Source organism: Phyllobates terribilis, unplaced genomic scaffold, assembly GCF_046119375.1.
Source record: "Phyllobates terribilis strain yellow unplaced genomic scaffold, ASM4611937v1 Scaffold_5__5_contigs__length_657084704, whole genome shotgun sequence".
NCBI lineage: Eukaryota > Metazoa > Chordata > Amphibia > Anura > Dendrobatidae > Phyllobates > Phyllobates terribilis.
The window spans coordinates 612,020,013-612,033,809 of record NW_027362765.1 but is presented as its reverse complement, the minus strand read 5'-3'; positions in this window follow the sequence as shown (position 1 = coordinate 612,033,809).

Genomic DNA, 13,797 nt, shown 5'->3' with positions numbered 1-13,797 from the left:
GCTCACGAAATTCACAAAATTTGTCATAAATGGATGAAACTATGTTAGGCTGTCCTGGAATTTTACATGAATACACTGCTTTTGTTGGACAAGCTAGATCAAGCCTGCTTAATAAGAACTTTGACTACATCTACACTAAAACAACTTTTTTTTCCATATATTGAATACTCATGTCTGGATTTGTAACTGTAAGCCCATCTTTAAGCCTAGCATTGAGCAGTTCAGGATCTTTTCCAATAGTTACAGTAGTTTCTTCTTTGGTGGGAAGTTATTTTACACATTCTACCCCAATGTTTTTTGTATCTACTGCACTGAACTAACTTATATTAAAGTATGCATTTGTTTATTTTCATGTTTTAATTATGTGAAATAATCTTGCATTTGAAAAGAAATAGTTAAATGTGCTTGCTAAAACATTGATCCATTTTCCAGTGACTTCAAGAAGCAATCTTGTTATTTCTTTTCATTCCCTAAACCTGTGGAAAGGTTAATGTACTGTATAGAGATGAGTAGATAATTTAAAATTTGAATTTTCCTGCCTTTTCTGAAATTTTTAAATAAAATTTGATTTGTGGCGAATACTTTTGCAGGAATCACATAATTAAAAAAACCTCTAATTTCCTGGAAAATATGTGTAGAACACTGTGAGTTCTGTCCCAATTCCTTCTATCTGTGTGTCTGGACACAGTGAGTGACAGTTCAGCAGTCCAATCTAGGGCTAGGGCGTGCTGAGCTGTCAGTGTGGTGATGGAGAGCTCAGCTGTCCAATCGGAAGCTGCGGTGTGCTGAGCGATGTTTTGAGTGACAGTCTAAAGCACCCAATCAGGGCTGGGGCTTGCAGGGTTTCCTCCATGTGACTCCTGTTTGGAGTGATTGCCTCGCTATTTAGCTGGCTTTCTGCCTCCAATTACTGCCAGTTGTAGCTTAGCTCAAGTGGTGTGTGTTTGCTCTGTACTCTCAGTTCTTGTATTCTGATTAGTGATGAGCGAGCGTGACTTGCTCGAACATCATGGTGCTCGAGATACTCGATACTCGGCGAGTATTTTTTTAATGCACAAGTTCGAGTCTTTACCCCGCATGTTTGACACTTTTTAGACAGCCAATAAACATGCAAGGATTGCCTGACAGTCACTGTAATGCTGTAGCCATGTTGGTAGTGGCATTACTGTGATTGGCTGGCCGCATAGCGTCATCGTGTCTATATAAGACCCAGGACCCTATGCTCGCCACAGTCTACCCCAGTAACAGGCAGAGTAGGGAGAGCTGCTGTTGAATGAGGGAGAGAAGTTTAGCTGCGCATAGGCAGGGATTCGACCACATTTATATTTATTTCAACTACAACAACCGTCCTTCTTAGGGCTAATTCTAATCAATATTAATACTGCTGTTAACAGTAGTTAGGGAGAGATTGTGCCAGAGGCAGAGTGTAGGACAGGGAAGGGTTCATTGCATGTCCTTTCTGCTGCTGGAATTCATATCAATAGTCCTTCTCATGCCTACAAATATACTCTTTGCTCTTAATCCTGCAAATTGTTGTGAAAAGAGATATTATATGCCAATTATAGTACTTAAGTTGTGCGTTAAAAGAATACAGCCAGACATGGTTGATTGCAATAGCATTGCTATATAGTGCAAGCAGTGGAAAAGTCCATCTGAGGTGTGCTAAATTTGCTGCAATACAATTACTGCAAAGTTTTCTCAGCCTCAAAATATTATATGGCTTTTAAACTGTGCCAGTTGTGCGTTGAAAACATACATCCAGACTTGGCCGGTAATCAGTAGTATCGATATATACTGTAGTGCTACCGCAGTGTAACAAGTCCATCTGAGGTGGGCAAATTTTACTGCGATAATAATCCAGAATTTTTTTTGAAGCAGTGAAATATTATACGCCATTTAAACTGTGGCAGATGTGCTTTGAAAACATACAGTACATCCAGACTTAGCCGTTAACCAATAACATCACTATAGTGCTATCGCAGTGTAACAAGTCCATCTGAAGCGGGCAAATATTACTGCTATAATCCTGAAATTTTTTTGAAGCAGCAAAATGTTATATGGCATTTAAATTGTGACAGTTGTGCGTTGAAAACATACATCCAGACACGGCCAGTAACCAATAGCATTGCTATATAGTGCTGCCGCAGTGTAACAAGTCCATCTGAGGTGGGCAAATTTTACTGCAATAATAATCTTGAAATTGTTTGAAGCAGTGAAATATCATACGAAATTTAAAATGGGCAAGGCGCGTGGTAAGGGACAGGGAAGTGGACGTGATGCTGATGGTGAGCACAGAGGCCAAGATCGTGGGCAAGGTAAAACTGTGCATGTTGCGGAAGCACAACACACAAACACATCATGTCGACCTAGTTTCCCGCCACAATTACTAGGGGGTGAGGAACACCACTCTTGAAGCCAGACCAGTGTGAAAAGGTTGTTGGTTGGATATCAGATAACGCTTCCAGTCAGTTTGCTACCACCACCCTGTCTTACACACGGTCCAGTCTCAGTAGCTGTCATTCTGGACCACATAATCCTCGCACTGATTCTCCTCCCTCCCACCATGCCGAGTGCCCAGAGAGAAGTGATCCCACACTTGGACACTCCAAAGAGATATTTACATTTACATTTATAGATCCTGGCCGCTCGCCCTGCCCGTTTCAAGCAAGACATAAGGAGATCGCAGCTAGCGATGCCCAAATATTTGATAAGCCATTCTCACAAGAAGGCAACAGTGGGAAACTGCAATTACTGTCACAAGAGGTGGATGATGATGAGACACAATTGCCAACAAGTGATGTTGTTAAATCAGCAAGTCAGGACGAGGACCAGGGTGCAAAAGTGGAAGATGAGGTGGTGGACGGTGAAGTCACTGACCCAACCTGGGAAGCTGACATACAGAGTGATGACAGCAGCGCAGAGGGGGAGATATCCATTCACCACAACAGGGAGGAACAAGCAGTGAGGTGGCCAGAGACACAAGGCGAGCAACTGTACCTCAGAGCACCAACAAGGGGGAAGTTGCCAGTCCAAGGGTTAGGTCTTCCTGGGTCTGGCACTTTTGTGGCACCCCGGGGGTCTGGTTGCCACAGTGGTAGAAATACCATGTCTGAGAGCGAGCATGGGTTTTCCTGGTCAGGAGCATTATTGCATGCCACACCTCCTGCCCCAGTCCAGGGAGGGGAGGAACCTGCCCTTTATAAACTGTCTCTGGGGCGGGGTTAGAGGAGTCTAGTTCCAGAGGAAGGGACAGAGCAGCAGCAAGGAGCTCTGTAGGAGCCAGGAGCTGAAGGCCAGGGACTGGAGCAGAGAGCTCATCCTGGCAGAAGACGCAGAGAAGCGGACACCAGAGTCCGAGGCTGTGAGGATATTCACATCCAGCAGCAGAAACCACCTGGCAGGGGATTTCAGGTCCTCTGGCCATAGAAAGCCCGGAGGCTCAGTCACAAGCAAGGGAGCGGCACCGCCATCGAGGAGCAGAAGGTACTAAAGGCACCAAGTCACCAGTCATACGGGTGAGCACCACACGGTACACTCAGGGACGTGGGCTACTACACGACTACAGCAGGGTAGCCAGGAAGAGTGCAGTCAGACGGGAAGGCCTACACCTCCACCTGGCCAGGGGGACTCTTGTTTGCTCACAGACTGACCAGGCCTCTAATGTTAGACAGTACTCCCGGCAGGGCCTTCTTCATTAACAACAGTAAAGACCCTGAACTGCACTGCACGGACTCTGAGTCATTTCTGATGTGCCCGTGCATCACAACCCTCACCATCTGCACTCACTGCCCTGAGGCCATACTCCTCCCGTGGGGAGTTATACTACCCTCTGCTGCGCACACGACATCAGCCTCAGCGGTCTGCTCCGCAGCGGCGGTTCTCAGTGACCGCAATCCACGGGTGGCGTAGTCGGACATTTAAACATCAAAAACCAAGTAAACAGATCCGCCACTGGTTTGACCACCCTGAGCCACGGGACCGGGTCGTCGCCATGGAGACTACAACCCCCAGCATTACACAGAGACCCGGTTCCGGGTATTCCCCCACACACAGCCCAGGGGGCACGTCAACTTTGGTGTAGTCGGCAGGATTTCGTGCCCGCAACCACCGGGTACTGCGTGCCTGAAGAAAGACTATGATACTTACCGTGGTGAAGTTTCCCGCCATCCGCAGCCATTTTCACGCCATTGGGCGCCATCTTCGGGACGCCACGCGGGAAGAAGAGGGGCGTGGACGCCAAAAGCGTGCGAGAGCTGAAGCCCCGTCTTACGTACTGACGCTGCGCAAGGTTCTGGAAGGAGCCCAGCGGACGCCGACGTCACCAGCACGCGACGCAAGGTCCTTGACCCCGACGATCGCCTGCAGAGCCGCAGCCTATGGAGAAGAAGCAACGGAAGGTAGGCCATGGTTAACCAGGGCGGAGGAAGACACCAGGAAAGGAAATACTGGCCCGTCTAAAGGACACTTTTGATACCCGCACCTCAGCGGAGATCAAACTAAAATTTTATGGATGCAAACAGCGGGCACAAGACAGTATACGGGACTATGCTTTGAATTTGCAGGAGGCCCTGAGAGCCATTAAGCAGGCAGACCCTGACAGCGTGCGGAATGAGGATAAGCTGTGGACAGAACAGTTCATTGAGGGTCTACAGTCCAGCGCCCACCGAACCCAGTTGCGTGTAATGGCCTTGCAGAACCCTGATTTGGACTTTGCGCAGTTCAAAGACAGAGCCATCCGGGTGCTCCGAGAACCGGCACCAGGTGGCGCTGTAACCCACAGGCACCCTTCTATCACCTATCACCAGGAGGCGGCGCCCTTGTCTGCAGAGCCTGTGGGAGCTGATGCACAGGCTTTGGACAAAGCCCAGGCTACAGACCTGCACCATCAGGTCCAAGAGCTGACCAAAAGCGTTGCTGCGCTAACCAGAACTGTGCAGTCTTTACAGGTGTCTTCCCCAGGAAAGATCCAGCTGGCTTCCAGTCCAGAGGACGTCCCTTGGAGCCGACGGAGGAGGATCCCATCGTCCAGAGGAAAGCCCAGTGACCGCTATGACCAGGAAGGACAACCCATCTGCCGCCGTTGCAGCCAACCAGGACATATGGCAAGGTACTGTCATTTAAACGGGCCCAACCTGGGACAGAGGGCCAACCCCCAGGCATAAGATCATCAGGCCCATCGAGCTGGCGTGATAAGTACGTAGGGGTACGACCGGTCTTGCCTGTGGTGCTGGATGGCATTCCCATGAGTGCACTACTGGACACCGGGTCACAGGTAACCACCATCCCCTATGTGCTCTTTAAGCGGTACTGGAATGACTCAGATATTATCCGCTATCCAGATGACGATCTGAGCATCATCGCCAGCAATGGTCAGCCTGTACCGCAGGTGGGATTCAAGGAGGTGACCATCAAAATGGGTAAAGTTGAACTGCCAGCGCAAGGACTGATTATTGTGGACATTGACCGTCGTGAAAGCCACCCTTGGGTACTAACCTTGGGTACTAATGTTATTGAAAATTGTCTTGCAGAGATAATTGTCATTTTACAGCAGGTTGCGATGAACGCCAGCTCCAGCCAACAGCGTGTCCTACAAAAAGAGATCAGAGCCTTGATGAAAAGGCAACAGGTAGAACTATCTGGTGGTGAGATTGGTAGCGTTAGGATGAGTGACCCGTTCCCTATCGCCATGCCCCCAAAAAGTGAGATGATGATCTGGTGCCGGACTGCAATCGGGTTAAGAGGAAGGGACTACCAAGCCATGGTAGAACCCGTCTACTCAGACAGTAGGCCCACCATTTTGACAGCACGGGGGGTGGTCGATGTACTCCATGGGAGGGTACCCGTCCGCATCCTAAACATTGGGGAAAGAGAAGCATACTTGTCCCGGTATGCCACTCTAGCCAAATTGTTCACCGTTAACCAGATCTCTGTAAAGGCCGTGGAACCCTTGCCTCCATCTCAACCAGAGGAGGGTAACGGCTCCAAGAAACAAATGGAGGACTGGTGTCAGAAGCTGCAGGTGGGCACTGACTCCACTCCCTCACACCAAAAACAGGGAGTCAACCGGGTGGTTCAGGAGTATAAAAGAGTCTTTAGCAAACACCCGCTAGACTTTGGGCAAGTAAAGGGGGTAGAAGACCACATCCCCACAGGAGACCATCCACCCATAACGGAAAGATACCGACCTGTACCCCCTGCACACTATCAGAATGCCAAGGGAATGTTGCGAGACATGAAGGAGGCTGGGGTAATCAGGGACAGCTGTAGCCCCTGGGCAGCTCCACTAGTTCTTGTGAAAAAGAAAGATGGCACTATGAGAATGTGTGTAGATTACAGGAAGGTCAACCGTATCACACACATAGAGGCGTACCCATTACCTAGGATAGAGGAATCTTTAGCTGCATTAAAGTCTGCTAACTTCTTCTCCACTTTGGATCTTACTAGCGGGTACTGGCAGGTTCCTGTAGCAGAGGCAGACAAGGAGAAGACCGCGTTCACCACCCCGATGGGTCTCAGCGAATTCAACTGTATGCCGTTCGGGCTCTGCAACGCACCAGGAACCTTCCAGCGGTTAATGGAGTGCTGCCTGGGGCACAGGAATTTCGAGACGGTCCTGCTATGCCTGGATGATGTCATCGTGTATTCCAAAACATACGAGGACCATCTGAAACACCTGGCAGAGGTGTTTGACGCCCTGGCAGGCTACGGCCTAAAGGTGAAACCCTCCAAGTGTCATCTACTGAAACCAAAGGTACAGTACCTGGGACACGTGGTGAGTGCTGATGGAGTAGCTCCAGACCCTGATAAGATCACGGTGATTAAGGACTGGCCAAGACCCTGCAGCATAAAGGAAGTGCGGCAGTTCCTCGGGTTGGTAGGCTACTACCGAAGATTCATCCCCGGTTTCACCAAAATGGCAGTTCCTATGCAGGACCTCCTGATAGGCCAGTCCAGGAAGGCCAAAAACCAGAAGCCGCCCTTCAAATGGGACAAGCTGGAGGATGAATCTTTCCGCCAGCTGAAGATGGCCCTCACGGGGGATGAAATCTTGGCGTACCCTGATTACGGCAAGCCTTTTATTCTCCACACAGATGCGAGCAACATCGGGTTAGGGGCGGTGCTGTCCCTTATCCAACAGGGCAGAGAACGGGTAATCGCTTGTGCCAGCAGGAAGCTCCGGCCCACAGAAAGGAATCCTGAAAATTACAGCTCCTTCAAGCTAGAGTTCCTCGCAGTGGTATGGGCAGTGACAGAGCGCTTTAAACATTACCTTGCCTCCTCCAAGTTCACCGTGTACATGGACAACAATCCGTTGACACACCTGGACACTGCAAAACTTGGTGCCCTGGAGCAGAGATGGATGGCCCGCCTATCCAACTATGAGTTCACCATCAAATACCGGGCGGGACGCACAAATGCCAACGCGGACGCCCTGTCTAGGATGCCGAACTTGCCGGACGGAGGGGAAGATCCAGAAGAACTGGAAGAGATTGAACTCCCTGCGTTCCACCGTCGTGGGATTACCCAGTGTTCCCACCATGTAAGGGACAGGCACTCTGCCACGTTCAATCCCTTACCCCACTACAGCTGGGCGGAGATGCAAGACAGTGACCCAGCCTTCAGCTTGGTGAAAGAGATGCTGACACAGGCTGATGCCCGCCTTGACCCAGACGCTCCGGAAGAAACTAAACAGCTGTGGAAGGAGAAGAGTAAGCTGTTTCTCTACAAGGGGAAGCTGTGCCGGAGAATTGTCAACTCCCGGACGCATGAGCTGACCTGGCAGGTAGTGGTCCCGAGACGAGACGCGGCTATGGTCCAGGAGGCATACCACTATGGAGCAGGGCACTTTGGATGGAAGAAGTTGGAGTTCCTGTTGCGTGAACGGTTCTTCTGGGTAGGCATGAGAGGGGCCATTGAGAGATGGTGCAGAGACTGCGGCCCGTGCAACCTGAGAAGGAAGAGACCGTGCCAGCCAGAAGACTCCCCTGCAGTCCATCATCACCAAGCAGCCACTAGAACTAGTAGCCCTGGACCATGTGAAGCTGGCTCCAAGTAGGTCCGGGTACGTCTACACCCTCACCATCGTAGACCACTACTACCGTTCCTGGTGGTGGTCCCTGTCAAGGACTTAACAGCTCAGACAGCAGCTAGAGCCTTCCAGCTGCACTTCTGCCATCCACACGGGTATCCGGAGCAAGTGTTGACTGACCAAGGTCCAGCCTTCGAAGCGGAGGTCTTACAGGAGTTCTGCAACCTGTATGGCTGCAAGAAGATAAGGACAATGCCCTATCACCCCCAAACCAACGGATTGTGCGAGAAGATGAACCAGGTTGTGATAGACTTGCTGAAAACGTTGCCCCTGGAAGAGCGCAGTCTGTGGCCTGAAAAACTGCCTGATCTGGTGGACTTGTATAATCACATCCCAGTAAATTCCACCAACTGCACCTCGGCTTACCTAATGAGAGCAAGACCTGGTAAGCTGCCTATTGACCTGGATATGGGAGTCCTGACACCCGAGGACACCTCGCCAGAGGCAGACTGGGATACAGACCGGCAGCAGCAGTACCGGAAAGTGCAGGAGAGTGTGGAGAGAAGTCTGTCTCAAGCAAGAGAAAGGCAAGAGAGGAATTACAACCAGCATGCTCCCGCTGTTCCCCTGGCACCTGGAGAGCAGGTCTTGAAGAGGAAGAGGCAGCTCCATAAGTTGAATGACCAGTGGGTGAAAGAACCATACACAGTACTGCCCTCAAGCCATGAAAATCCAAAGTATGCATTATCAGTAAGGATGGAGGATAGACCACAGCCACTGTCTCCAGAGACCACCTGAAGAAGTGTCCTGAGCAGTGGCAAAGCACTGATGAAGACCAAGATAGCCCTCAACCCGCAGAGGAAAGGGAAGAAATGGTCAGTACAGTACTCGGAGAATTTCCCCGGTCCTGGACACAAATTAACAACGCTATTGTGGTACCCGTCTTTACCTTTCTCCAGCCAGCCCCTCAAGGGACTACAGAAGAGCAAGTAGTGTTGGAAGAGCAACCGGCCCCGGAGGCAGAAGATTCCATACCAGCAGCCCTGGAGAATCAACCCTCTGCTAGTAGTGAGCCTGCCGTGCCCGTGGTAATCCAAAGAGTACGCAGAAAGCTGCCCAACCTACCCGTAACATCTCCAAACACCTGTAGTGCAGACACTAGCGAGCCCACTACACAAGGGGTGGAAAGAGGGGACCCAGAAAGAACAACACCAGATAGTGTGTTAAGTAGGTCCACCAGGAGCACTAGGGGTCAAATACCAGCCCGCTGGAGAATTTAAATGTGATATATACCTGTATATAGCAAATGTTAAAATGTTCTATGTTTGTTGCATGAATACTAGTTATGTTTTCAAGTTACCCGACAGGGCTTATGGACTGACAGGTTATGGACAATGAATAACCAGAACTGTACCTTGTAAATAGTTGCACCTGTAAAGTGCCCCTTTTGTGCCAGACCACAGAACAAAAACCTGTGGAGGTGGCTGAAGACGTGGTCCAACTCCGGATCATCGATGCCCTGTAGCCACCCCAGGGCCTACGTGGAGGGTTTGGGATGGGTCCCTCAAAATACATCTTGGGTGACATGGACACCTGGTTACGGAAGCGCCGTGACCTATAAAGACTAAACTGCTTGTAAATATGTTACTGTATTGTTATTACCTGTTGTGTTTTTGCAATATGTGTTTAGTCCCGGAGTACTAAAATTTACCAGGGGGGAATGTGGCACCCCAGGTGTCTGGTTGCCACAGTGGTAGAAATACCATGTCTGAGAGCGAGCATGGGTTTTCCTGGTCAGGAGCATTATTGCATGCTACACCTCCTGCCCCAGTCCAGGGAGGGGAGGAACCTGCCCTTTATAAACTGTATCTGGGGCGGGGTTAGAGGAGTCTAGTTCCAGAGGAAGGGACAGAGCAGCAGCAAGGAGCTCTGTAGGAGCCAGGAGCTGAAGGCCAGGGACTGGAGCAGAGAGCTCATCCTGGCAAAAGACGCAGAGAACCGGACACCAGAGTCCGAGGCTGTGAGGATATTCACATCCAGCAGCAGAAACCACCTGGCAGGGGATTTCAGGTCCTCTGGCCATAGAAAGCCCGGAGGCTCAGTCACACGCAAGGGACCGGCACCGCCATCGAGGAGCGGAAGGTACTAAAGGCCCCAAGTCACCAGCCATACGGGTGAGCACCACACGGTACACTCAGGGACGTGGGCTACTACACGACTACAGCAGGGTAGCCAGGAAAAGTGCAGTCAGACGGGAAGGCCTACACCTCCACCTGGCCAGGGGGACTCTTGTTTGCTCACAGACTGACCAGGCCTCTAATGTTAGACAGTACTCCCAGCAGGGCCTTCTTCATTAACAACAGTAAAGACCCTGAACTGCACTGCACGGACTCTGAGCCATTTCTGCTGCGCCCGTGCATCACAACCCTCACCATCTGCACTCACTGCCCTGAGGCCATACTCCTCCCGTGGGGAGTTATACTACCCTCTGCTGCGCACACGACATCAGCCTCAGTGGTCTGCCCCGCAGCGGCGGTTCTCAGTGACCGCAATCCACGGGTGGCGTAGTCGGACATTTAAACATCAAAAACCAAGTAAACAGATCCGCCACTGGTTTGACCACCCTGAGCCACGGGACCGGGTCGCCGCCATGGAGACTACAACCCCCAGCATTACACAGAGACCCGGTTCCGGGTATTCCCCCACACACGGCCCAGGGGGCGCGTCACTTTTTTAAAGGCAGTCCAGTTTACCCAAAACCAGCATGCTCAGGCACATGACATCAAAGCCAAACGCCAGGGTCCAGTGCCTGTGGGTGACACCACTGCCTTTTCCTCTCTGATACATGCACGCCAATCCACTGTCTATGATGTAGGCTAAGATGCCTCCCATCCTGCACCTGTCGTTGCACACTGGAAACCACCATCAGCAACCACATCACATCCATGTCCTTTTCCCAGCATAGCGTTCAGTTGTCTGTACCCCAGTCCTTGGAACGCAAACATAAATATGCAGCCACCAACCCACAGGTCACAATACTAAATGGCCACATTTCCAGACTGCTTACCCCGGAAATGTTGATGTTTAGGCTTGTGGAGACAGAAGCTTTCCGCAACATCATGGCGGCGGCCGTCGCTCGGTACTCGGTCCCCAGCCACCACTATTTCTTCGAATGTGCCATCCCCACTTTACACAAGCACGTGTCCCATAACATCAGCCGTGCCCTGACCAACACTGTTACTGGGAAGGTCCGCTTAACCACGGACATGTGGGCAAGTGCTTGTGGCCAGGGACGCTACACTCCCCTGATGGCACACTGGGTGAATATTGTAGAAGCCAGGACCCAGTCAGACACTGAGATGGAACACGTGCTACCGACACAGAGGATTGCGGGCCCTGCTTCAATCAGAGCTGCACCCACCTTTTACATCAGTTCCTGCACCTCCTCCTCAGCCTCCATCTCTGAAACGTCAACATCAGTCACAAACTGAAAGCAAAGCAGCGCTGCCTTGGCCAAGCGGCAACAGGCTCTGCTGAAGCTACTCTGCTTAGGTGACAAATCGAACACCAATGCAGAATTGTTGAAAGGTCTAACAGATCAGACTGTCTGTGGCTCTCGCCCCTGAACCTGTAGCAAGGCATGATCGTGTGTGACAATGGCCGTAAACTGGTGACAGCTCTGAAGCTTGGCAATCTCGCACATGTACCATGCCTGGCCCATGTGCTCAGTTTAGTGGTTGCGCGGTTTCTCAAAACCTACCGAGATCTGCCTGAGCTGCTTGTGAAAGTACGCCGTATGTGTGCCCATTTCTGCAAGTCAGATACAGCTTCCGTTGCCCTGGCAGTGCTTCAGCAGCATTTGCAACTTCCATCTCACCAACTGGTGTGCGATGTCACCACGTGTTGGAACTCAACGTTGCATATGTTGGAAAGGCTTTGTGAGAATCAGAGGGCAGTGTAGCACCAACGTCTCTGCCCCTGCCAGGCAGAGACGCCATCCCCCTTACCGCCGCGGTCCCACTCCGGTGTCTTCTGGCCTCCCCTCTGCTGCTGCACGCAGCTTCCTAGGCACTGTGCTTAGGGCACGCGCGCTCCCTCCCTCTTAAAGGGGCCGCGCGCGCCGTCCTAAAAAGTCCCCGGCCAATGGCCGGAGAACTTTCCCTATAAAAAGCACCTCCTCCAATATGGAGGTGCCCGTGCAAGGTTGTTGCTTTGTGATTCTTACTTTGCTTCAGCCCTCAGGTCCCTCTGCAAGTCAGTCCTGTCCGCCAGTCTGCTCTTCAGTCCAGTCCGCCAGTCTGCCTACAGTCCCATCCGCCAATCTGTGTATAGGTTCTGCCCTCCCGCTTACCTGGAAGCACCTGCCTGTTACCTGCCATGCCCGCCAGCCTGCTTACCTGGAAGCACCTGCCTGTTACCTGCCGAGCCCGCTTGCCTGCTTACCTGGAAGCACCTGCCAGTTTCCCGTTGTGCCCGCCAGCTTGCCTACCCGGAGCACCCGTCTGGCTATCAGATGAATCAGCCTGCTTGTCTACCCGGACCACACATCAGCCAGCCTGACGTGCTCATCCGCTGTACCGGTCAGTTCCTGACATCTGACCCGTGGGAGTCACCTGCTCTCATACAAGGTCGGTCCCAGAGTGGCACCTGATCCCTCTGCTCGGTCCCTCCCTGGTTCACGGAGTCTATTGAGCCGCCGTGTTACCTGGGTCAGGCCGAGTAGATACTTAGTCACGCCTCTCTGGTCCCTCCTTGCACCGCAGCACAGAGGTTCCACCACCCGGATCCGTAACAGGCAGTAGTTGAATACCAGCTACAACATGCCAGTTGGTATTCTGGTCAGCCTTCGCACATAGGAGCTGACGAGTGGGCATGGATGTCTGACATCTGTGTGGTTCACCAAAACTTTGAGGACTTAACCAAGATGGTGAGCGGCGATGATACCATAATCAGAGTAACCATCCCACTTCTCTATCTACTGAAACACTCCCTGCTTAAAAGTAAAGAGGAGCCTTTGCAAGCAGAGCAAATTGAGATGGAGCAAGAAACTATACAGGGTAATGCTACACAGCCCAGCCTCATCTTAACGCGGATTGGGTCATACCAAGGAGGTTGATGAGGAACAGGAGTTGGTTGGCTGTGCTACAGATGGTACTACCCACACCACCTTCATCCTGTCTGTTCAGCATGAATGGCTTGAAGACGAGGAGGAGAGGGCGAGGAGGAGGACAACAACATGGACAGTCGTGCTCTTGGTGGGGACAGGGTCAGCTGTTGGCAATCTGGCACACATGGCTGAGTTTATGGTCCACTGACTTTCCCATAACCTTCGTGTTGTACACATTTTGACCAACACTAATTACTGGTTGGTCACCCTTCTAGACCTACACTACAAGGAAAACTTTCCATGTCTCCTTCCCGTGGTGGAGAGGTCTACGAAAATGTTGCAGTACCAGAAGGCCCTAGTTGAAGAATTATTTAAAAAATTCCCATCTGACAACACTGGCAGCAGAGGTTACAGTTCCTTGGGCAACCCAAGGAGTAGACACAAGGGAGACACAAACTAGATGCAACAGAGACAGGGGAACACTATCAAAGGTCTGGGACAGTTTTCTCAGACCATCCCACCATCCAGGCCCTGATACGCCGAGTACTCTGACAAGGAGGGAAACGTTTTTGAAGATGCTGAAGGAGTACCTTGCCGACCGTACCGGTGTCCGTCGTGATTCCGCTGTGCCTTACAACTACTGGGTATCCAAGCTAGACAC